The 26003-nt window shown below is 41.8% G+C and overlaps 1 long non-coding RNA gene across 1 annotated transcript in view; it reads right to left on the bottom strand.

Annotated features, from left to right (window-relative positions):
* The window catches only part of LOC114899080, a 55103-nt gene extending 31111 nt beyond the window's left edge, over positions 1-23992 (bottom strand). Inside the window, exons 1-2 of the long non-coding RNA XR_003794504.1 lie at positions 23904-23992; positions 4152-4824 (exon numbers count right to left, since the gene is read on the bottom strand). This is a non-coding gene — a long non-coding RNA (uncharacterized LOC114899080). The remainder of the gene's footprint in view (positions 1-4151; positions 4825-23903) is intronic.
* Positions 23993-26003: the final 2011 nt, after the last annotated feature.

Here is a 26003-nt window from a genome sequence, read left to right as displayed (position 1 = left end):
CTTTCATCAGACCGGGCTTTCCTGCCAGCCAGCCCCAGGCCACATCCGCCCCCAGCCCTGCTCTCTGATGTTAGAGCCCAGGGAGCTTCTGCCTCACACCCCGAGTGGCCTCACCACGCCTTGTGAAACTTGGCTCCTGGCGCCTCGCACCTGTGAGGCATCGGAAACTCGAATGAATGGTTGGCTCTCCAACCACTGCTGAGCATGACCTTGGGAAGTGGGCAGCCCACACCTGACAGGAGCACTGCTTCCTTCACTCCTGTGACCACCAAGGGAGCTGGGAATTCTTCCCAGCTTCAGCACTCCGGCCAGACAGCTCCCCAGGACCAGTTTCTACTCAGCTGCTGGGCTCCTCCACCACCATCAGTGAACAAGATCAGAGAGAGAAATGGATACAGCCACTATGGAGAACAGTATGGAGGTTCCTTAAAAAACTAAAAATAGAACTACCATACGACCCAGCAATCCCACTACTGGGCATATACCCTGAGAAAACCAGAATTCAAAAAGAGTCATGTACCACAATGTTCACTGCAGCACTATTTACAATAGCCAGGACATGGAAGCAACCTAAGTGTCCATTGACAGATGAATGGATACAGAAAATGTGGCACATATACGCAATGGAATATTACTCAGCCATAAAAAAGAAAGAAATTGAGTTATCTGTAGTGAGGCAGATGGACCTAGAGTCTGTCATACAGAGTGAAGTAAGTCAAAGAGAAAAACAAATACCATATGCTAACACATATATATGGAATCTAAAAAAAAAAAAAATGGTTCTGAAGAACCTAGGGGCAGGACAGGAATAAAGACGATAAAGACGCAGATGTAGAGAATGGACCTGAGGACATGGGGAAGGGGAAGGGTAAGCTGGGACGATGTGAGAGAGTGGCATGGACATATATACACTACCAAATGTAAAATAGATAGCTAGTGGGAAGCAGCTGCATCACATGGGGAGATCAGATCAGCTTGGTGCTTTGTGACCACCTAGAGAGGTGGGATAGGGAGGGTGGGAGGGAGACGCAAGACGGAGAGGATATGGGGTATATGAATACATATAGCTGATTCCTTTTGTTATACAGCAGAAACTAACACAACATTGTAAAGCAATTATACTCCAATAAAGATGTTAAAAAAAAAAAGATCAGAGGGAGTCTAGCCGTACTCCATGCCCTCAAAACACGTGAAAGCACTACAGGTCCTTGGACACAAAACCAGGAGAGGGTAGGAGCCCTCGAGGGGAATATCCTGGACTTCTGGACCTCCTGCCCAAGTGGGGTAGTTCAGCCACAATTAAAGTAACACATCCTTTTTGTTTAAAATTAATTTCAAAGAGAACTACAAGGTGTAAAGTAAAATAAGTATCTCCTCCCCCCACACCTAGCTTCACTTCCTAAGGACTATGACATGAAGTTTCTGGTATATCTTCACAGAAATTTTCTATTCAAGTGTATTCTGTTGAATGCATTTGCAAGAATTTTACTTATAAATAATTCAATTAATAATAATAACTAATGTATAAAGTACATGTTATTTACATTGAAATTGTAACTGGAAAAACAAAAATAACTAAAAGTGATCGAAGTGGACCTTGGATCCTTCCAGAGTGCAGTTTTTGAAGTGACCACCAGGTGTCAGAGTTATCAATAGTATTCCCCAAATCACACTGGAAAGTTACAAGAAGGGGAAGTGCCCGGCTGGAAATGAGATGGCGAGATCCTAAACAGGATTATTTGGCCCTTCGGCCCAATATTTTGTCTACTTAGGGTTAGGTAGGGAGAGAGTAAAGGGAGCTGCGGAAAAAATTATTACATTCTCCGACCATAGATTCCCATTCAGTTGGGCACCCCTGGATCTCTGGCCATGGCTCACGGGCCCAGCTGCTCCGCGGCATGTGGGATTTTCCCGGACCGGGGCACGAACCCGTGTCCCCTGACTCGGCAGGCGGACTCTCAACCTCTGCGCCACCAAGGAAGCCCCGCACTCCTGGATCTTCAGAGAAGCTGTCAAAGCGCTGGTGAGTTTCACGTAGGAAATGTAAAAATGGCTGGGCAGAGTCAGGCCTCCTATGGTTGTGAGGGTACTTTTGGAATCCAGGGCCATCTCTCCTCTCTTCAATCAGGAGACCAGAGGAGGGGTGACCACAAGAGGAGGACACACACACGAGAAGGGTTCAGCTATGGCCATCCTTGTTTTAAAAGGGAAAATCCAGTTCTGTATCAAGAGCTCTTCCTACCTAACCTTGAACATCATGGTCTCCTATTCACTTCCAATTTGATCTCCTCATGTATACTTCCTTTACCAGGCCTGACCCGGCTGTTGTCCAGAGCTGCTGGCCTAGAAAACATCCGCCCTCCATGCTTGAGAGCTGCGGGCAGGGCACCTGCCATCGCAGTCTTGAGGCTGTGGCCCAGGGGTAGTTACACTCGTCTTCCTCCAGGGGCCCAGCCACTTCTTTAGCTTCCCCCATCTGGCTCTAGAGAAGTCAACATACTCTGGAGGATTCCAGATGCCACCCATGGCAAGCCTCATCCTTCTGGAATCACCAGCGTCCACCCCAGCAGAAAGGGGGATGTTGATGCAGTCACAACACAGACTTGTGCAAGGAGGATGACCTAGGCTCCTCCTCCCTGGGAAGGCACAGCTGAAGGGTGTCAAAAAGGAAGGAGAACCCTTGCCACGTGTCCCAGTTGGCGCTTGTCTAGGCTGTTCCCTGGACCACATCCCATTTCTGGCCATGGGTCCAGGGAAGGGTTCAGACCCACTACGTACTGGGACTTGTCACTGGTGGAAGTTTACTGTGAATAACAATGCCAAGCTTGTGGAAGAGGTAGGAAGTGGTGTAAGGAGAGGGGAGAAGGAAAGAAGGATTCAACATTTCATGGACAATGTTATTGATATTTAAATACTTCTCAAGACCTGTGATTTCCACGAATTTGGACAGGCAGATTAAGGGGACTTTTTATGTGATCTGAATGACATCATCCACTAAATTGGTACATCCTATATAGGCCAAATGAAGCAACAGTAATGATTTCAGTCACTATACACCTTAAGTGCTATATACGTAATTTAACATGATACACCTGTGGTGCCATACCCATAATAAAAATCCCAGTTATCAGCAAAACATAGGTAGTATTCATATTCAAATATGATCATGCATTATGTTTGATGTTTCAAACAGAATATACAAGCCAAACGGTTCATTGAAAAACAAAAATGGATAAAACAATGTTTATATCAGGATCCATGTTAATTTACCATGACTAGTATATTAACTGTTGCTTTGATGTGGCCAACACTGGTATGGCAACTGAGGGGTTTTTTTTGTTTGTTTTTTTTTCCATTATCCTGTTACATATGGTATAAGAGGGATGGAACAGAAAGAATCTCTCATAGTGCTAACCATAGCCTGACTGTTTCAAAGACAATGCTCTCCAGACTAAAGCCAAGGATAGGGACCATGAAGCTCCACCCTAATCTCTCTGGGTTTATCTCCCTCAAGGAGACCCCAGTCATTGTGACTCCTGGATAATCCTGGACCCACTGGATCCCCGTAAGTCAAAGAGCCTTCCACATCCCTGAAAAGTCTGGCTATCCATCACATGTTCCACCTCATTTGGCCACTCAAACAACAAGGGTTTCACAAGTCCAGGACAGACTTCACTGGTCAAGGTGTATCTTGAGATCCCCAGACTTCTAGGTCCTCTGGAAAAGGAACAACCAATGGGGTCCCCAGGCTGGGAAGGGAAAGGATTCAGGCCCCTGCCTCACCAATGCCTGCTTACCACCCGCTCCCTCCAGTTTAATCATGCTTTGTGTAGGTGAGTCACAGAGGAGATGGGGCCGGTTGCGTATGGTCTGGCCATGTGTGTGGTATTCTAATGACAATGACTCCTCCCCCTACTTAATCCTTCTTCCCAGCCCTGCACTCAGCCAGGCAAAAGGCCGGATTCAGAATCTCCTCACGGGTACCCAAGGCTGTTTCCCTTTGATAAAGCGAGTAAGGAAATCGTTGATGTGAACACACAAAAATAGAAGACTTCCTGAATCAGACGTGAGTTTGGGTGCAGAGTAAGGCCAAGCTAAAAGCTCAAACTCACTGACCATAATTATCCCTCCCGTAGTGCAGCCTTCCTTACCTGTAGCCAAGCAGCTTCAGAGGCTGTGACAAATAGCTGAGCCTGTCGGAACTCCAGAAGAAACATTCCTCACCAGGCCTCCCAGCCCCAGCTTCAGCGACAGGGCACCAGGAAAGTAAACAGACTAAACCCATTGCAACAAGAGAGAACTGGTTCTTCTGCTCTCCAGACACTGTTCATGACACTTCAATCAAGTTCAACACAATATAGCTGAATAATTTTTAACCTTTATGGAGGCTCCTGGCTTCACAAACGAAATATTAGTCAGCAGAGTCGGTATAAAAATCTCTTTGCGGATTTCCCTTGTGGCGCAATGGTTGAGAGTCTGCCTGCCGACACAGGGGACACAGGTTCGTGGCCCGGTCCGGGAAGATCCCACATGCCGCAGAGCAGCTGGGCCGTGAGCCATGGCCACTGAGCCTGCGCGTCCGGAGCCTGTGCTCCACAACGGGAGAGGCCACAACAGTGAGAGGCCCGCGTACCGCAAAAAAAAAAATAAAAGTCTCTTTGCAAAACTTGTCAAGCGTATACCACAATGTCACAGTGCAAAGACGTATCCAAAGTTCTTCTGATCGTGGTATTAGATCCTTCCACAAGAGCTGCAACTTCCAATGCCTTACAGATGCCAAATAGATCTGCTTCATAATATCACCTTGAGCTGTACTCTTTCGACCTGTATAAAGGTAGAAGCCACTGTTAATGCTGATAATCCTGCAGGAGTGTGGACTCAAGTCTTTCTGGAGAAACCAGAAATCCAGATTTTTATGTGTAATCTCCCAATTTTAAAATATGGACTACTAGCTTAAAAAAAACACACTTTGCTACCTCCCTTCAGTGACTAAAGGCAGTATGACTGGGAGTCAGGAACCCAAGTTCTGACACCAACTCACTGTCTGTCCCTGGGAAAGACACCTAACCCTTCTGGTCTGCAGTCACCTTGTCTGAAAAGCTTAGACACCCAAAATTCCTTTCAATCCTAAATTATTACACTGTATAGTTAAGTAAGTTTTCTAGATGGTCAATTCTCCCAAGAACAACCAGAAATAAAATTAAAAGGAAAAAAAAACCCACAAAAAATAGATCACTGTGCCATAGCAGGGTCTATTACGATGTCTAGACATGGCCTTGGTGTGGCCAAGCCACTTGGTTAATATACCCACAAGAATGTGAACACTTTTATCAGACCAGATCTCCTCCATGATGGCCACCCACACACTGGGGAAGATAAAAATTGTATTATCACCATGACTGTGGCAGGGAACACCTCTCTATGAAACAGAACTCTCTTGGGTCTTTTGAACCCAAACCCAAGGTTTCAAGGGAACATTTTGAGTTGGGAAACAAAGCTGACCAGCAGGCTGCCCTGAGCCATGACTCCTGACTTTCAAGTTCATGCTCAGCCTACCTGCGATGAAATTTGGAGTTGCCAAATTTGGAGTTGCCTTCAGTATCAGCCAACTCTACTCGGAACAGTTTTGTTACATAATCCTCAGCTGTGCCCCACGTGTGTACATGAGCACACGCTCACCCTGTACAAAAGCCCACAGATCTTCAGATACAGCACCTTTTTTTCAGCACAGGAAGGGAATAAAAACTATTAAGCTGGAAAATAATGAGGGACGGGTAAATTAAAGGCCCTTTCCCACTGTATATGTTAAAAAATAGACACATTTCAGAGCAAATAAAAGTATTCACATTCTTTTGGTTATATGAACTGTGGCTTGGGCAAACTGCAGGCCCAAAGAAGAGAAAGCCAAGTGGATTACAACTGGACAGTTTCTTCACACAGGCCACCTTGACACAGATAGCTTGGCTCCAAGTGGAATGGGAAGGGGTATTCCGCAGGCACCTGCATTCCTAAGGGCTTTTGTGCATCAGTTGTGAACAACAGCGCCTTTTTATTTTGCTATTAGTAGCTGCCAATAAATAGTATGGTGTAAAGAGCCTTTGACTCCTAAACCAGCTGTGACCTATCGCTTCAGTTCTGCCTGCTAGAGACATTTTCTTCACTGTGCCCCACTGTTGCCCTGGCTTTAGGTAACCAGTGTTTATTCTAAGTCAGCTTGCTCTTACCCTAAGGCCTTTGTATTATCCGTTTCCTCTTCTTAGAATGCTCATTACCCTGACCTTCACCAGGTAGTTCATTCAGACCTCAGCCTCCAGGCTGCCCTCAGAGAGGCCCTCTCTGGCCATCCAACATAAAGTACACACCCATGCATTCTGTGTCACATGACCCTACTTTAATCCTCTGCCTACACTTCCTACCACCTGATTTATTTCCTCTTTCTTTCTTTCTTTCTTCTTGCCTGTCTTCTCTCGCTGGTATATAAGCTCCATGGCAATAAGGATTTTGTGTCTTTTTCAGCATGGCTTTGTAGCAACTAGAACAGTGCTTTGCGTATAGCAGTTGCTCAATGATTATTAGTTGAAAGAAAGATGGATGCTTGGATGAATGGAAGAATCCATCCAGCAAATACCTGTGAAGCATTTATGGTGCACTGGGAATAGATGAAGAATGAAATCCTCCTTCAAGGACTCCACAGTCTACCAGGGAAGACAGATGTTTATACGGTGCAATACTGTGAGAGAACTGCTTTTAGAAGCATACCGTGCCTTCTACCCAAGGTAAGTACGAAGACAGTCTCTAAGGAAAGTTAAGAGTTGGCCGAAAGGGCAAAGGTGAGAAAAAGGGTGGCAGGGAAGTCACCCTGTTGAGAAACATCACAAGAAAGGCACCAAATCTGAAAACAGACCGTGGGTTCCAGGAGCCCCAGGAGGTCTAGGATGGTTGGTGCCACAAGTGACAAAATGAGGGAGACGGGACCTCGAAAGAGAGGTGTGGGCCAGTTCTTAAGGAGCCTTGTAGACCAGCCTCTGGATGTTAGATTTTAATCCTCTGAGCAACGGGAGCCATTGAGATGTTTTTAAGTAGGGAAGTGACATGAGGGTTTTATGCTTTATAATGTTGATGGCAGTGAAGGCAACTAGTCAGAGAAAAGAACAAAGCATTCAGGAGGCTATTGTCCAATCCAGGTGAACAAATGTCAAGGATCCCAGCTAGTGGCAGTGGAGAAGGAAAAGAGAAGACAGATGTGAAAGCTATTAAAAGGGTAGAATCAATAGAGCTTTAGTGACACATGAAACGTGGGAGGTGAGAGAAAGGATACGGTCAAAGGGAACTCCAGGCTGTGGTTAGTGTCATCAAAATTAATGGTTCTCCTGCTTCAGGCCTGGGAAGCCCTAGGTTCATTCTGTTTGTGATGTGACTGGATCTGAGTCTGCTCGCTTACATGAGCTCATGGACACTTGCCCAGGTGGCTATCTATGGTCCTAGCACAAAGGTTCGTTTCCCTGCTTAACAAATAAATTTGTATAGAAGTCCCTCTGATGTGTGTGCATCCAACCTACAACGTCAATTATTTATTGGTTCGCAAAGAACACATGTTATTATTTCGATGCACGGCCATTTTTGGAGGCACACACTTATCCATCACCACAGAAGCATGACTATTGGTCTAAATATAGATGTGCCTGTCACCTCAGAGAAAGAACAGACCAGAAGTCATGATTCCACTTATTCCAAGGAAATTTTAAAGTGATAAAATTGAAAAACAAATCAATGTCATGTTTTGAAGTCTGTAAATCTGATCTACAGATCCCATTATGATTACCTCACCACTTCTCTTGACGTTAATTGTTAATTTAGCCCCCAGACCCCTCGAAAGCAGCCCTCACCCCCACCCCAAGATATTGCTTACAGCCCTCACAGGCTATCTCACAGGTGCTGAAAAACAAGTAGAGTAGGCTCCTGGCCAGACACCCTTCAAGGATCCCCAGTTTATTCCTTTTCTCCTACTCTAGCCCCCATCCGCTGCTGCCACCTGAGAGGCTATATAATGTGAAGAGATTGGGCGCTGGTGCCTGCTAGCTTGAGTTTGAATCCTGGATTTACCACTTATAAGCTGTGTGACCTGAGGCAAGTTACCTAGCCTCTCTGTGCCTCAGTTTCCACCCTTGTAAAATACGAATAATATTATCTAATTTACCTCATGGGGTAGTTGTGATGATTAAATGAGTTAATGAGTTAATGTTTATAAAGTACTTAGAACAGTACCTAGCACGGTAACAAGTAACAAGCACTCAATAAATGTAAGCTATTATTCCTACTACCACTGCTCCTGCTGGCACTGGGGAAGCCTCTGGTGACTCCTGCCATAAGGTGCCAAAGCGACAGACAGGAGTTCTGTTATAAGGTAAGGGACAATGTCCTCCTTTTGTAATGTGATATCAAAGGGGTCACACAGCAATACAGCGCATGCCCAGTGCTTTCTGAAATTACCAATAAAAGAGTTCTTTGCATTTTTCACTTGCAGCCTTCCCTCCTCACACCAAAGGACTGAGACTTGAGTCCAGGAGCACCCAGGCTAGAAGACACATGAGTGACAGACACCTCGCGATCTCCCTCCCTTGGAGCAGGGCTTTGTTACAGGGTCAAGTGGGTCCAGCCTGGCTTCCACTCCCGTAGGATGAGCTCTTCCCAGGAGAATCCTTCGATCCTCGCCTAAATTTCCTTCTGGAGCCACCCACTTCTCAATCCCTCCAAAGGAAGCGTTTAAATCTGATCCTTTAAAAGAAGGAAACCAGCTGTATTGTTAAATTATTTGTAAGTAAAAAGCAAATATAAACTGTAAAAACATGCTAAATTCAAGACTAAAGAATAGCTCTGATATGGACTTTTAATTTATCTTTGATGATAAAGTACCTGTCCATAGTCTTAACATTGGGACAGGCAGAGGAAAATCAAATTTTGAACATGATGCCATTTATATTAGCATTAAAAAATCCAATACATGCAACAGAATCGAGAGCCCAGAAATAAACCCACACATATAAGGACAATTAATTTACGACAAAGTAGCAAAGAACATACAGTGGAGAAAGGACAGTCTCTTCAATAAATTGTGTTGGGAAAACTGGACAGCCACATGCAAAAGAATGAAACCAGACCACTATCTTACACTAGGCACAAAAATTAACTCAAAATGGATTGAAGCCTTCAGTGTAAGACCTGATACCATAAAATTCTTAGAAGAAAACACAAGCAGTATGTTCTTTGACATCAGCATTAGCAATATTTATTTGGATCTGTCTCCTCAAACAAGGGCAACAAAAGGAAAAATAAACAAATTGAGCTAATCAAACTAAAAAAACCTTTACACAGCACAAGAAACCATCAAAAAAAAAAAAAAAGGACTGAATAGGACAAGATATTTATAAATGATATGTCCAACAATGTGTTAACATCCAAAATATATAAAGAACTCACACAACTCAACAGCAAAAAAACAAACCATCCAATTAAAAATGGGCAGACAAACTATTTACAATAGTCAAGACATGGAAGCAACCTTAATGTCCACTGACAGCTGAATGGATAAAGAAGATGTGGTATATATATACAACAGAATACTACTCAGCTCTAAGAAAAGAATGAAATAATGCCATTTGCACCAACATGGATGGACCTAGAGGTTATCATACTAAGTGAAGTAAGTCAGACAAAGACAAATACCATATGATATCACTTATATGTACAATCTAAGAAAATCATATAAATGAACTTATTTACAAAACAGAAATAGACCCAGACGTAGAAAACAAACTTATGGTTATCAAAGGGGAAAGGGTGTAGGGGAGGGATAAGTTAGGAGTTTGGGATTAGCAGATACAAACTACTATATATAAAAGAGATAAGCAACAAGGTCCTACTGTATAGCACAAGGAAACATATTCAATATCCTGTAATAAACCATAGTGGAAAAGAATCTGAAAAAGAATATATATGTGTACACACACACACACACACATACACATATGTATGTATAACTGAATCACTTTGCTGTATACCAGAAACAAACACAACATTGTAAATCAACTATACTTCAATTTTTAAAAAATGGGCAGACAAACTGAATGGACCTTTTTCCAAAGAAGACATACAGATGGCCAACAGACATATGAAAGATGCTCGACATCACTAATCATCAGGGAAATGCAAATCAAAACCACAATGAGCTATCACCTTATACCTGTCAGAATGGCTACAATCAAAAAGACAACAAATAACAGGTGCTGGCAAGGATGTGGAGAAAAAGGAACGCTTGTGCACTCTTGGTGGGAATGTAAATTGGTGCAGCCACTATGGAAGATGGTATAGAAGTTCCTCAAAAAACTAAAAATAGAACTACCATATGATCCAGCAATTCCACTTCTGGGTATATATCCAAAGAGAACAAAAACACTAATTTGAAAAGACACATTCACCACAATATTCATAACAGCATTATTCACAATAGCCAAGGTATGGCAGCAACCTAAGTGTCCATCAACAGATGAATAAAGAAGATGTGATACTGCGATAGATGGTAGATAGATAGATAGATAGATAGATAGATAGATAGATAGATATACACAATGGAATACTACTCAGCCATAAAAACGAAGGAAATTTTGCCATTTGCAACAACATGGATGGACCTGGAGGGTATCATGCTTAGTGAAATAAGTCAGACAGAGAAAAACAAATACTGTATGTTATCACTTACATGTGGAATCTAAATAATAAAACAAACTAGTGAACATAACAGAAAAGAAACAGACTCATATATAAAGAATAAACTGCTGGTTACCAGTGGGGAGAGGGAAAAGGGGGAGGGGCAAGACAGGGGTAACGAATTAAGAGGTACAAACTACTATGTATAAAATAAATAAGCTACAAGGGAATATAGCACAGTGAATATAGCCAATGTTTTATGACTATAAAAGGAGTGTAATCTATAAAAGTTTTGTATCACTGTGTTGTATACCTGAAACTAATATAATATTGTAAAACAACTATACCTCAATTTTTTTAAAGATATATGCACCCCTATGTTCACTGCAGCATTACTTACAATAGCCAAAATATGGAAATAACCTAAGTGTCCATCAATGGATGAATGAATCAAGAAGATGTAATACATGTATACAACGGAATACTACCCAGCCACAAAAAAGAATGAGATGTTGCCATTTGTGACAACATGGATAAACCCTGAGGGTTTTATGCTAACTAAAATAAGTCAGAAGGAAAAAGACAAATACTGTATTATTTCACTCATATGGAGAATATTAAAAAAAACAAAAACAAAAAACCCACAAATGGAGAAATAAAACACATCAAAAACAAACTCATAGATACAGAGAACAGATAGGTGGTCACCAAAGGGGAAGTGGGCTGGGGGTGCATGAAAGGAGTGAAGAGGGTCACTTGTATGGTGACAGATGGTAACTGGACTTTTGGGGTGAATCACTTTGTAATGTATACAGATGTTGAATTGTACTGTTGTACACCTGAAACTTATATAATTTTTTTAAATCCAATACATAGGAACCCAACAATTCCACTCCTGGGTATATATCAAAAAAAACAAAAACACTAGTTTGAGAAGATACATGCACTCCAATGTTCATAGCAGGAGCATCAAGCAATGTGGATGGACTTGGAGGGCATTATGGTAAGTGACATAAGTCAGACAGAGGAAGACAAATACTATATGATATCACTTATATGTGGAATCTAAAAAATACAACAAACTAGTGAATAAAACAAAAAACAAGCAGACTCATAGATATAGAGAACAAACTAGTGGTTACCAGTGGGGAGAGGGAAGGGGGAGGGGCAATGTACGGGAAGGGAATTTTTTAAAGGGGTTACGATGGTATTATATGAAATCATGTGTGTGAAACTCTTGAAAATTGTAAAGCACTATAGAATTTAAAGAATCCTTCATTCAATTAAAATAATCCAATACATAAGAATAAATCTAGTAAAAGATGTACAAGATCTACCCAGACAATCAAGAAACATTACGAGGAAAAATTAAAGACCTATATAAATGGAGAAATATGCCATAGTCCTAGACACAAAGATTCAATATTACAAAGATATTTGTTCTCCCCAAATCGATCTACAGATTTTACTTACTTCCAGTCAAAATCTCAGAAATTTTTTTGTGTAAACTGACAAGATGATTCTATTTTTCTATGAAACGCAAAGGGCCAAGAATAGCCAAGACAATCTTGAAGAAGAGAAACAGTTGATAGATTTACACTACCAGATGGCAAAACTTATAAAAGTATAGCAATTAAGGCCGCATGGTATTAGCAAAAACTTTTGTCAATTAAAGCATAGAGTGGGGAGCTTCCGGAAAGATGGCGGAAGAGTAAGACGCGGAGACCACCTTCCTCCCCACAGATACAACAGAAATACATCTACACGTGGAACAACTCCTACAGAACACCTACTGAACGCTGGCAGAAGACCTCAGACCCCCCAAAAGGCAAGAAACCCCCCACGTACCTGGTTAGGGCAAAAGAAAATATAATAAACAGAGACAAAAGGATAGGGACGGGGCCTGCACCAGCGGCAGGGAGCTGTGAAGGAGGAAAGGTTTCCACACACTAGAAGCCCCTTCGCGGGTAGTGACTGCGGGTGGCGGAGGGGGAAGTTTCGGAGCCGCGGAGGAGAGCACAGCAACAGGGGTGCGGAGGGCAAAGCGGCGAGATTCCCGCACAGAGGATCGGTGCCGACCAGCACTCACCAGCCGAGACGCTTGTCTGCTCACCCACCGGAGCGGGCAGGGCTGGGAGCTGAGGCTCAGGCTTCGGTAGGAGCCCCGGAAGAGGACCGGGGTTGGCGGCGTGAACACAGCCTGCAGGGGGTTAGTGCGCCACTATAGTGAGGGAGTCCGGGAAAAGTCTGGAGTCTGGACCTACCGAAGAGGCAAGAGACTTTTTCTTCCCTTTTTATTTCCTGGTGCGCGAGGGGAGGGGATTAAGAGCGCTGCTTAAAGGGGCTCCACAGACGGGCGCGAGCGGCGGCTAAAAGCGCGGACCCCAGAGATGGGCATGAGCAGCTAAGGCTGCTGCTGCTGCCACCAAGAAGCCTGTGTGCGAGCACAGGTCACTACCCACATCCCCCTTCCGGGGAGCCTGTGCCGCCCGCCACTGTGAGGGTCCCGGGATCCAGGGACAACTCCCCCGGGAGAACGCACGGCGCACCTCAGGCTGGTACAACGTCACTCCGGCCTCCGCCACCGCATGCTCGCCCCGCACTCCGTGCCCCTCCCTCCCCCATGGCCTGAGTGAGCCAGAGCCCCCGAATCAGAGGCTCCTTTAACCCCGTCCTGTCTGAGCGAAGAACAGACGCCCTCAGGCGACCTACACGCAGAGGCGGGGCCAAATCCAAAGCTGAGCCCCTGGGAGCTGTGTGAACAAGGAAGAGAAAAGGAAATCTCTCCCAGCAGCCTCAGAAGCAGCGGATTAAAGCTCCACCATCAACTTGATGTACCCTGCATCTGTGGAATACCTGAATACACAAACGAATCATCCCAAATTAAGGAGCCGTGTGGATGAAAAGCTCTTGGTGCTGCAGCCAAGAGTCAGTGCTGTGCCTCTGAGGTGGGAGAGCCAACTTCAGGACACTGGTCCACAAGAGACCTCCCAGCTCCACATAATATCAAACGGCGAAAATCTCCCAGAGATCTCCATCTCAACACCAGCACCCAGCTTCACTCAACGACCAGCAAGCTACAGTGCTGGACATCCTATGCCAAACAACTAGCAAAACAGGAACACGACCCCACCCATTACCAGAGAGGCTGCCTAAAATCATAATAAGGTCACAGACACCCCAAAACACACCGCCAGACGTGGACCTGCCCACCAGAAAGACAATATCCAGCCTCATCCACCAGAACACAGGCACTAGTCCCCTCCACCAGGAAGCCTACACAACCCACTGAACCAAACTTAGCCACTGGGGACAGACACCAAAACAACGGTAAATACGAACCTGCAGCCTGCAAAAAGGAGACCCCAAACACAGTAAGATAAGCAAAATGAGAAGACAGAGAAGCACACAGTAGATGAAGGAGCAAGGTAAAAACACACCAGGACCAAACAAATGAAGAGGAAATAGGCAGTCTACCTGAAAAAGAATTCAGAATAATGATAGTAAAGATGATACAAAATCTTGGAAATAGAATAGACAAAATGCAAGAAACATTTAACAAGGACCTAGAAGAACTAAAGATGAAACAAACAATGATGAACAACACAATAAATAAAATTAAAAATACTCTAGATGGGATCAATAGCAGAATAACTGAGGCAAAAGAACAGATAAGTGACCTGGAAGATAAAATAGTGAAAATAACTACTGCAGAGCAGAATAAAGAAAAGGCAATGAAAAGAACTGAGGACAGTCTCAGAGACCTCTGGGACAACATTAAATGCACCAACATTCGAATTATTGGGGTTCCAGAAGAAGAAGAGAAAAAGAAAGGGACTGAGAAAATATTTGAAGAGATTAGAGTTGAAAACTTCCCTAATATGGGAAAGGAAGTCATTAATCAAGTCCAGGAAGCACAGAGAGTCCCATACAGGATAAATCCAAGGAGAAACACGCCAAGACACATATTAATCAAACTGTCAAAAATTAAATACAAAGAAAACATATTAAAAGCAGCAAGGGAAAAACAACAAATATCACACAAGGGAATCCCCATAAGGTTAACAGCTGATCTTTCAGCAGAAACTGCAAGCTAGAAGGGACTGGCAGGACATATTTAAAGTGATGAAGGAGAAAAACCTGCAACCAAGATTACTCTACCCAGCAAGGATCTCATTCAGAGTTGATGGAGAAATTAAAACCTTTACAGACAAGCAAAAGCTGAGAGTTCAGCACCACCAAACCAGCTTTACAACAAATGCTAAAGGAACTTCTCTAGGCAAGAAACACAAGAGAAGGAAAAGACCTACAATAATGAACCCAAAACAATTAAGAAAATGGGAATAGGAATATACATATCGAAAACTACCTTAAATGTAAATGGACTAAATGCTCCCACCAAAAGACACAGATTGGCTGAATGGATACAAAAACAAGACCCATATATTTGCTGTCTACAAGAGACCCACTTCAGACCTAGAGACACATACAGACTGAAAGTAAGGGGATGGAAAAAGATATTTCATGCAAATGGAAACCAAAAGAAAGCTGGAGTAGCAATTCTCATATCAGACAAAATAGACTTTAAAATAAAGACTACTACAAGAGACAGAGAAGGACACTACATAATGATCAAAGGATCAATCCAAGAAGAAGATATAACAATTGTAAATATTTATGCACCCAACATAGGAGCACCTCAATACATAAGGCAAATACAAACAGCCATAAAAGGGGAAATCTACAGTAACACATTCATAGTAGGGGACTTTAACACCCCACTTTCACCAATGGACAGATCATCCAAAATGAAAATAAATAAGGAAACACAAGCTTTAAATGATACATTAAAGAAGATGGACTTAATTGATATTTATAGGACATTCCATCCAAAAACAAAAGAATACACATTTTTCTCAAGTGCTCATGGAACATTCTCCAGGATACATCATATCTCGGGTCACAAATCAAGCTTTGCTAAATTTAAGAAAATTGAAATCATATCAAGTATCTTTTCCGACCACAACGCTATGAGACAAGATATCAATTACAGGAAAAGATCTGTAAAAAATACAAACACATGGAGGCTAAACAATACACTACTTAATAACGAAGTGATCACTGAAGAAAACAAAGAGGAAATCAAAAAATACCTAGAAACAAATGACAATGGAGACATGATGACCCAAAATCTATGGGATGCAGCAAAAGCAGTTCTAAGAGGGAAGTTTATAGCAATACAATCCTACCTTAAGAAACAGGAAACATCTCGAATAAACAACCTAACCTAGCACCTAAAGCAATTAGAGAAAGAAGAATAAAAAAAAGCCAAAGTTAGCAGAAGGAAAGAAATCATAAAAATCAGATCAGAAATAAATGAAAAAGAAATGAAGGAAACGATAACAAAGATCAATAAAACTAAAAGGTGGTTCTTTGAGAAGATAAACAAAATTGATAAACCATTAGCCAGACTCATCACGGAAAAAAGGGAGAAGACTCAAATCAATAGAATTAGAAATGAAAAAGGAGAAGTAACAACTAACACTGCAGAAATACAAAAGATCATGAGAGATTACTACAAGCAACTCTATGCCAATAAAATGGACAACCTGGAAGAAATGGACAAATTCTTAGAAAGGCACAACCTGCCAAGACTGAATCAGGAAGAAATAGAAAATATGAACGGACCAATCACAAGCACTGAAATTGAAACTGTGATTAAAAATCTTCCAACAAACAGAAGCCCAGGACCAGATGGCTTCACAGGCGAATTCTATCAAACGTTTAGAGAAGAGCTAACACCTATCCTCAAACACTTCCAAAATATAGCAGAGGGAGGAACACTCCCAAACTCATTCTACGAGGCCACCATCACCCTGATACCAAAAGCAGACAAGGATGTCACAAAGAAAGAAAACTACAGGCCAATATCACTGATGAACATAGATGCAAAAATCCTCAACAAAATACTAGCAAACAGAATCCAACAGCACATTAAACGGATCATACACCATGATCAAGCGGGGTTTATTCCAGGAATGCAAGGATTTTTTGATATACACAAGTCAATCAACGTGATACACCATATTAACAAATTGAAGGAGAAAAACCATATGATCATCTCAATAGATGCAGAGAAAGCTTTCAACAAAATTGAACACCCATTTATGATAAAAAGCCTGCAGAAAGTAGGCATAGAGGGAACTTTCCTCAACATAATAAAGGCCATATATGACAAACCCACAGCCAACATCGTCCTCAATGGTGAAAAACTGAAACCAGTTCCACTAAGATCAGGAACAAGACAAGGTTGCCCACTCTCACCACTCTTATTCAACATAGCTTTGGAAGTTTTAGCCCCAGCAATCAGAGAAGAAAAGGAAATAAAAGGAATCCAAATCGGAAAAGAAGTAAAGCTGTCACTGTTTGCAGATGACATGATACTATACATAGAGAATCCTAAAGATGTTACCAGAAAACTACTAGAGCTAATCAATGAATTTGGTAAAGTAGCAGGATACAAAATTAATGCACACAAATCTCTGGCATTACTATACACTAATGATGAAAAATCTGAAAGTGAAATCAAGAAAACACTCCCATTTACCATTGCAACAGAGAGAATAAAATATCTAGGAATAAACCTACCTAAGGAGACAAAAGACCTGTATGCAGAAAATTATAAGACACTGATGAAGGAAATTAAAGATGATACAAATAGATGGAGAGATGTACCATGTTCTTGGATTGGAAGAATCAACATTGTGAAAATGACTCTACTACCCAAAGCAATCTACAGATTCAATGCAATCCCTATCAAACTACCACTGGCATTTTTCACAGAACTAGAACAAAAAATTTCACAATTTGTATGGAAACACAAAAGACCCCGAATAGCCAAAGCAATCTTGAGCATGAAAAACGGAGCTGGAGGAATCAGGCTCCCTGACTTCAGACTATACTACAAAGCTACAGTAATCAAGACAGTATGGTACTGGCACAAACACAGAAATATAGATCAATGAACAGGATAGAAAGCCCAGAGATAAACCCACGCACATATGGTCACCTTATCTCTGATAAAGGAGGCAGGAATGTACAGTGGAGAAAGGACAGCCTCTTCAATAAGTGGTGCTGTGAAAACGGGACAGCTACATGTAAAAGTATGAGCTTAGATCACTCCCTAACACTGTACACAAAAATAAACTCAAAATGGATTAAAGACCTATATGTAAGGCCAGAAACTATCAAATTCTTAAAGGAAAACATAGGCAGAACACTCTATGACATAAATCACAGCGAGATCCTTTTTGACCCACCTCCTAGAGAAATGGAAAGAAAAACAAAAATAAACAAATGGGACCTAATGAAACTTAAAAGCTTTTGCACAGCAAAGGAAACCATAAACAAGATCAAAAGACAACCCTCAGAATGGGAGAAAATATTTGCAAATGAAGCAACTGACAAAGGATTAATCTCCAAAATTTATAAGCAGCTCATGCAGCTCAATAACAAAAAACAAACAACCCAATCCAAAAATGGGCAGAAGACCTAAATAGACATTTCTCCAAAGAAGATATGCAGACTGCCAACAAACACATGAAAGAATGCTCAACATCATTAATCATTAGAGAAATGCAAATCAAAACTACAATGAGATATCATCTCACACCAGTCAGAATGGCCATCATCAAAAAATCTAGAAACAATAAATGCTGGAGAGGGTGTGGAGAAAAGGGAACCCTCTTGCATTGTTGGTGGGAATGTAAATTGATACAGCCACTGTGGAGAACAGTATGGAGGTTCCTTAGAAAACTACAAATAGAACTACCATATGACCCAGCAATTCCACTACTGGGCATATACCCTGAGAAAACCATAATTCAAAGAGTCATGTACCAAAATGTTCATTGCAGCTCTATTTACAATAGGCCGGAGATGGAAACAACCTAAGTGTCCATCATTGGATGAATGGATAAAGAAGATGTTGCACATATATTCAATGGAATATTACTCAGCCATAAAAAGAAACGACATTGAGGTATTTGTAATGAGGTGGATAGACGTAGAGTCTGTCATACAGAGTGAAGTAAGTCAGAAAGAGAACGACAAATACCGTATGCTAACACATATATATGCAATTTAAGAAGAAAAGTAATGTCATGAAGAACCTAGGGGTAAGACAGGAATAAAGACACAGACCTACTAGAGAATGGACTTGAGGATATGGGGAAGGGGAAGGGTGAGCTGTGACAAAGCGAGAGAGAGGCAGGGACATATATACACTACCAAACGTAAGGTAGATAGCTAGTGGGAAGCAGCCACATGGCACAGGGATATCAGCTCGGTGCTTTGTGACCCCCTGGAGGGGTGGGATAGGGAGGGTGGGAGGGAGGGAGACGCAAGAGGGAAGAGATGTGGGAACATATGTATATGTATAACTGATTCACTTTGTTATAAAGCAGAAACTAACACACCATTGTAAAGCAATTATACTCCAATAAAGATGTAAAAAAAAAAAGCATAAAGATACACAAATAGACCAACAAAACAAAGAGAGTTGAGAAACAGACCCACACATGTACAGGCCTCTAGTTAGGATAATGATAGCACTGCAGGACAGAGGAGAAAGGAATCTTTTCAACATGGCGCTAGATCAGGAATTTCCTAGCAGTCCTGTGATTAGGACTCCACACTCTCATTGTGGAGGGCCAGAGTTTGATCTCTGGTCGGGGAACTAAGATCCCGCATGTCCCACGCCATGGCCAAATAAATAAATAAATAAACAATAACAAAAAATGGTGCTAGATCATCTGGGTACCCACATGGAAAAACAAATTAACGGGGGTTTCCCTGGTGGCGCAGTGGTTGAGAATCTGCCTGCCAATGCAGGGGACACAGATTCAATCCCTGGTCAGGGAAGATCCCACATGCCGCGGAGCAACTAAGCCTGTGCGCCACAACTACTGAGCCTGCGCTCTAGAGCCCGTGAGCCACAACTACTGAGCCCACATGCCACAACTACTGAAGCCTGCGTGACTAGAGCCTGTGCTCTGCAACAAGAGAAGTCACTGCAATGAGAAGCCCCCGCACTGCAACAAAGTGTAGACCCCGCTCACCACAACTAGAGAAAGCCCGTGTGCAGCAACGGAGACCCAATGCAGCCAAAAATAAATAAATAAATAAAATTAAAACAAACAAATTAACATTGACCCCTATCTCACACCCGTCACAATCCTAAATTCTAGAAGGAGTGTAGACATAATTTGGAAAAGCAAAACATTGAAACTTCCAGAGGATAACTTAGAATATCGTCATGCCCTTGAGGCAAGGGGATGACTTCTAAAGCAGGACACGAAAAGCACAAATCATAAAGGGAACAATTGATGAATTGGATTTCATTAAGAACTTCTGTTCATTAAGACACCGTTAAGAGAGTGAGGGCAAGCCACACAGTGGGAGAAGAAATATGCAGTACATACATTCAACAAAGGACTCGTATTCAGAATATATAAAGAATTCCACAAATCAATAAGAAAAATGAAACACAATTTTAAAAGGGAGAGAGAGGAGCAAAAGATTTGTAAAAGGCACTTCTTTAAAGAGAATATACACATGGCTCCAAAAAAATATTTTAAAAGGACTTAGCGTCATCAGTCATCAGAGAAATGCAAATTAAAACTACAGTAGGGTACTACTGGGGTCCTGGTAAAGTTCTATTTCATAGGTGGTGGTTTCATAAGAAAAACTTCACTGAGTTGTATATAAGGATTTGTGCACGCCTCTCTGTATATTATACTTCAATAAAAATTTTTCCTTAAAAAAAGTGAGATTTTAGAAATATATCAACCAAATGCAACGCGTGGATCCTGTTTGGACCTTGCTTCACATGAGCCAACCATTAAAAAAGAATATGTGAGACAGCTGGGGGAATTTGAAGACTAACTGCATATTTGATGATAATTAAGGGATTACTAAGTTTTTTAGGTATGATGATGGCATTGTGGCAATGTTTTCAAAAAGAGTTTTTATCTTTTAGCGCTACATAGTGAAGTATAAATACATATATTATAAATAAAATAATAGCTTGGATTTACTTCAAAATAATCAGAAGAGGGAGGATGGATGAAATGGGAATCTCTGTACTATTCTAGATTTGTATATGTTTAAAATCTTGCATAATAAAACCTTTTTTTTTTTAAAGCTATGGCATAGCCAAGGTTTTATGCTTTGGGGCTATTTATGACTCCTCTCTTCTACCCCTCTGCAACCTAACCAAGTAATATTATGTAGTGACGATGGAAACCAGAAACATTGAACCCTTAGGCTACAGGGACCTCAGAAGTCATCTAGGCCATTTCCTCGTTACCAAGCAGAGTATCTGAAACAGGAGAACCCACACCACATCTGCTGCACAGACTAGCATAGGTGACATAGTGTGACTACTCTCAGAGAAGCAGTTAAAAAAGAAACTTTCCAGGGACCTGGATATGGCAGAGCAATCATTTACCCACTTTCTTCGGGGCACATGCCAATGTGAGGTCTCTAAGCAGCCTGGCTGCCCTCCCTACGAAAGTAAACTCTCAACAGGAGCTCTGGTAGCCTCCCTGAGCTGGCCCTTCCTGTCCTACCACTGGATGCTATGCATATGCTGTCTGACCTCATCTCAGTTAGATATCTATCTTCGTTTGCCAGCTGACCTGGCTGGAGCTGTTAAAGGAGTAAAGCAATGAAGTATGAATTCCTGTATAAATCAAGGCTGGTTCTTCCTTATTCCACGATCCTAGACTAGTACAGGCTTACACAGTTTAGAAACCCTCACTAGATAGATACAAGTAGTTGCAAAAACAAGCTGGATGAGGCCTCCTGACTTAATGTGTCTCCCAAGAAGCCCTCTAGGTTTGGAGCTTTCCCGCTTTGAAAGGAAATTAAACTCATTGATTCCTTCTGGCCCTCATTCACTATTTTAAGATGAAGACGTTTAAATGGATACACAAATCTCCAGGTTACACCTAGTTTTAGTGTGCTATCCCTTCTATGCAAAACGCTGCATTTCAACAAGGACTTATTGGAGAAATGAACTCTATCTCTGATAAGGAGCTTTCAGGCACTCTTAGTGGTAGCTTCTGGAGGGAGGAAAACCTTTTACTGGCCCTCACATACTCACTTATCTACCACTAATTAGGCCAATGAGATGATGAGGGCTTCAAAGGTGAGGGACCAAGTTTTCATGTACACAAAAAGGGCAAAGTTGAAAAATCAATTTATAGGACTTGTTTATTTCTTCTTTTGGCCCCTTTAAACAAAGGGGACTTTTCAGACTGATACCAGTTCTGAAGCCTGTGCATCCAGCTCTCCCACACACCAGCTATGTGACCTCAAGTTTTCTGTACCTCAGTTTATCAACTGTAAAATGGGGGTAATAATAGTACATACCTCATAAGGTTGATGAGAAGGCTAAAATAGTACAATGTATGTAAAGCACTTAAAACAAAGGCTGGTTAGTGTTAACTCTTCGTATTGTTTGATTATGACGGAAGCCCTGCCATGGACATGTGCCATCACAGGAAAGAAAGGATAAGAATGGAAAGAGTGGACACTAGGAAACAAAAGGAAACGAGCGGTGTTGTTGAAACTCTGTGGCTAAACCTTACAAACACACCTATTTCTAGCTATTTTTATAATATATGTCAGTAATTCAGGAATAGAGAAAAAGATACTCCGAGATAAAGGGTCAGAGGTATAGCAAGAAAGTGGACATCCTTGTATTTCAGATATGTATATAGAAAGGGTACTCTTACGTGACGATACAAACCCCATTAGTATTAAAGGGACTGCAAGTCCTAAAACCCTGTTGGTCTTGATTTAGCCAAGGACCGCTCCACAAGCCACAAAAAGAAGCTAAGAGCTACTGTTTTGCTCTTTTGTTGTCAATGACTGGCATTCACGAGTTCATTAAGCTTTTTTATCTTATTTATTTTTTGGCTGTGTTGGGTCCTCGTTGCTGCAAGCAGGCTTTCTCTAGTTGCGACGGGCTACTCTTCGCTGTGGTGCACGGGCTTCTCATTGCAGTGGCTTCTCTCCTTGCAGAGCACGGGCTCTAGGCGAGCGGGCTTCAGTAGGTCCGAGGCATGTGGGATCTTCCCGCTGCAGGAGTCGAACCCGTGTCCCCTGCCTTGGCAGGCAGATTCTTAACCACTGTGCCACCAGGGAAGTCCCTCTTTTTTCTTTTCTTTTTCTTTTTTTAAATTTAGGCTACTATGTCACATTTGCATATACATTTAGTATTATTCAGTAAAGAGCACAATTTTGAAATAAAATTAATTGAATAAATGCCGGGACCCTTTCAACAGTTTTCTTTTCAACTTTATGAATAATCACCTACTACAGTCTTTAACATTTTTAATTTTTAAAAGTCTAGTCATTAGACCATTACCTCTATATGGGCTGTGTATACATAATCAGAACACATATTTTCTCATAATAATTAGCATTTGTTTGTTAACAATCATAATTGTGTTTTCCCATTGATTATTATTTACTATTATCATAGTGCCAGAGGGATGAACCACATATAGGAACCTGAGAAGAAGGAAGACTGCCCAAAGGGCCTGCTGTCCACTGTCCACGGACTCTAGGGGCTATTAATTATTTATCTACTTTTCAAAGTTAATAAATAGGAATGTCTTTTTGCCCTTTATTCCCCAGATGAATTTAACCAAATGAGAGACGGGTGTGTGTGCGTGTGCAGCATCTACAGTCTGAGAATATAAGAGGTGCAGGTAATGGGAAAGAAGGAGATGTTTAAAAAGCAAATAGGGCTTCCCTGGTGGCACAGTGGTTGAGGGTCCGCCTGCCGATGCAGGGGACACGGGTTCGTGCCCCGGTCCGGGAGGGTCCCACATGCCGCGGAGCCGCTGAGCCTGCGCGCCCGGAGCCTGTGCTCCGCAACGGGAGAGGTTACAACAGTGAGAGGCCCACTTACCGCAAAAAAAAAAAAAAAAAAAGCAAATATATTTAATGTCATCAACTATACACAACACTGCTTCCTCTGGCATTTTTTATTATGATTAATTTTCATGAATAGTTTGGTTTTGAGTGTGCTTTTAAGAACATGAGTGCTTTAAAAACATGATACTTATTAACACCAAAAAAAACAAAATCCAAATAACCCTTATTGACACTTAAAAAATACTTACATATGGGCTTCCCTGGTGGCGCAGTGGTTGGGAGTCCGCCTGCCAATGCAGGGGACACGGGTTCATGCCCCGGTCCGGGAAGATCCCACGTGCCGCGGAGCGGCTGGGCCCATGAGCCATGGCTGCTGGGCCTGCACGTCCGGAGCATGTGCTCCGCAGCGGGAGAGGCCACAGCGGTGAGAGGCCCGAGTACTGCAGAAAAAAAAAAAAAGAAACCTTACATGTAGTTAGAAAATGCAAACCCTGCAGAAAAGTATCAAATGGAAAAATAGGAACCTCCCTCCTCAACCACCCAAGTCCTTCCACCCAAAGGTAAACCACTGTCTTATGCTCCTCTATCCTACCAGAAAAAAAGTATGTGTATATATTCATTTATTTACCCAAATGAATTACATTATGCACACTTCCGTTATAGGCATCTTTTACTTTATATATCTTGATACTACTTCCATAACAGCACATGGTGATGACCCCATTCTTTTCGCTCCTACAAACAGTGCTGCAGTGAATATCTCTGCACACACAGTGAACATCTTTGCACACCCATTTAGTGTTACATGCGTTTTGTTACAGTGCAGCAAGAACAAGCTACTCCAAGCAGTCTAACCCAGCTGTGTGGCGGGAGAAGAACAATCTAGTTTGCTTGGAGAAAAGGATGGTATTCAGCTTAGAGGACAGTGAATACTTCCACCTGTTCACTTCTGAATATAAGGCTCCTGTCTCTGCACTTAGATCCACCCAGTGTGCCACCCCTTCTCCCCTCACAGGAGGACACTAGATTCTTGTAGCATGAGTGGAATGTTTGTAGAAGGGGGAAAATAAGCAAGCACTGGAGAGACATATATGGAACAGTGGGTAAAACTGCCAGGTAACTGTGCCCTTCACTCTACTACATGGGTATTGGAAACTCCCCGTCCATGGAAGACCACCAATATAAAGACAACATTCAGACTTGTCTGGCTAGAGGTACACAGGAACACAGTTGAGTGGCAGAGTTGGGGTTAATAAGTGACTAGAGTCCACAGCTCAGACATATGAGTAATTATAAAATCTTCTTATATCTTTGAACTTCATTGCCTCAAATCCTTTTTGAAATGATGGAGGATTTAAGTTATATTTTGAAACCTTTCAAGATAGTCTTTTCCCAACGATCTGTTATATTTGATATGTCATTTGACTCACAGATCAATTCTCTGAGGCAGGTAGGCCAGTGCCATTATCCCCACTTCATTCATGAAATGAGTGCAGGGCAGCGAAGTTAAATGACTTGCCCAATGTCAATCAGCTGACTAAGTGTTCTGACTTCAAGAATAGTGCTCTTTCCTGAATTCTCCCAAGTTCACCCAAATCCAACAAGTCCAGCTTCCCAGTTTTAGAACCCCAAACAAAGAAAAGCTGGGAATGAAGCTAGAAATGTAAACACAAATATGTCCCTCTCCAGGGATACCTGAGATTCTGAAAACTACCTCTTCAAATAGAAATTGAATAAATTGAATAATATTGATGATGCTAAGTACCAGGTTGAGACACCAAACTTAAAACTTGACAGAAGAACAATAGTCTCTTCTAGTTTTTTTACAAAGTCTTTTGAGAAAATTTGGTTTCATGTTTTATTATAAACACCTATACTATCTCAGCTTTTTTTTTAATATAGTAGCTTTTAATTTTTACAGCTAAGACACTGCCGTGGACAGAACTTGTGATTTGTCATTTAGATATCTAACACCAATTTCCTGAGTTGCCTTTTTGTCAGTCAGGAATGTCCTAGATGAGTGTTTTGGAAACTTTTTTGAGAATGGCCTACAGAAGAGATATATTGTACTTTGTAAAGCATAGATATATATCTGTCATTGAAACAGAACTTCCACAAAATAATAATGACCTTTCCTATGGATGACTGACTTGGATGTTTTCTACTCTTTCTCACTTTTCCATTTCATTTTTTTAAATTGTAATCATGACCAATACACTGATTTCATGACTCACAGATAGGTCAGGACCCACAATCTAAAAGCACTGGCTTAGACGAACAATACACAGATCCTACCTCAAAGAATTTAAACTCTAATTGGGAGATGCATATGTACATAACTCACAGAT

Source organism: Monodon monoceros, unplaced genomic scaffold (assembly GCF_005190385.1).
Source record: "Monodon monoceros isolate NGI ecotype Baffin Bay Population unplaced genomic scaffold, NGI_Narwhal_1 Super_Scaffold_18, whole genome shotgun sequence".
Taxonomy (NCBI): domain Eukaryota; kingdom Metazoa; phylum Chordata; class Mammalia; order Artiodactyla; family Monodontidae; genus Monodon; species Monodon monoceros.
This window is presented reverse-complemented; position numbering and strand designations above follow the sequence as displayed.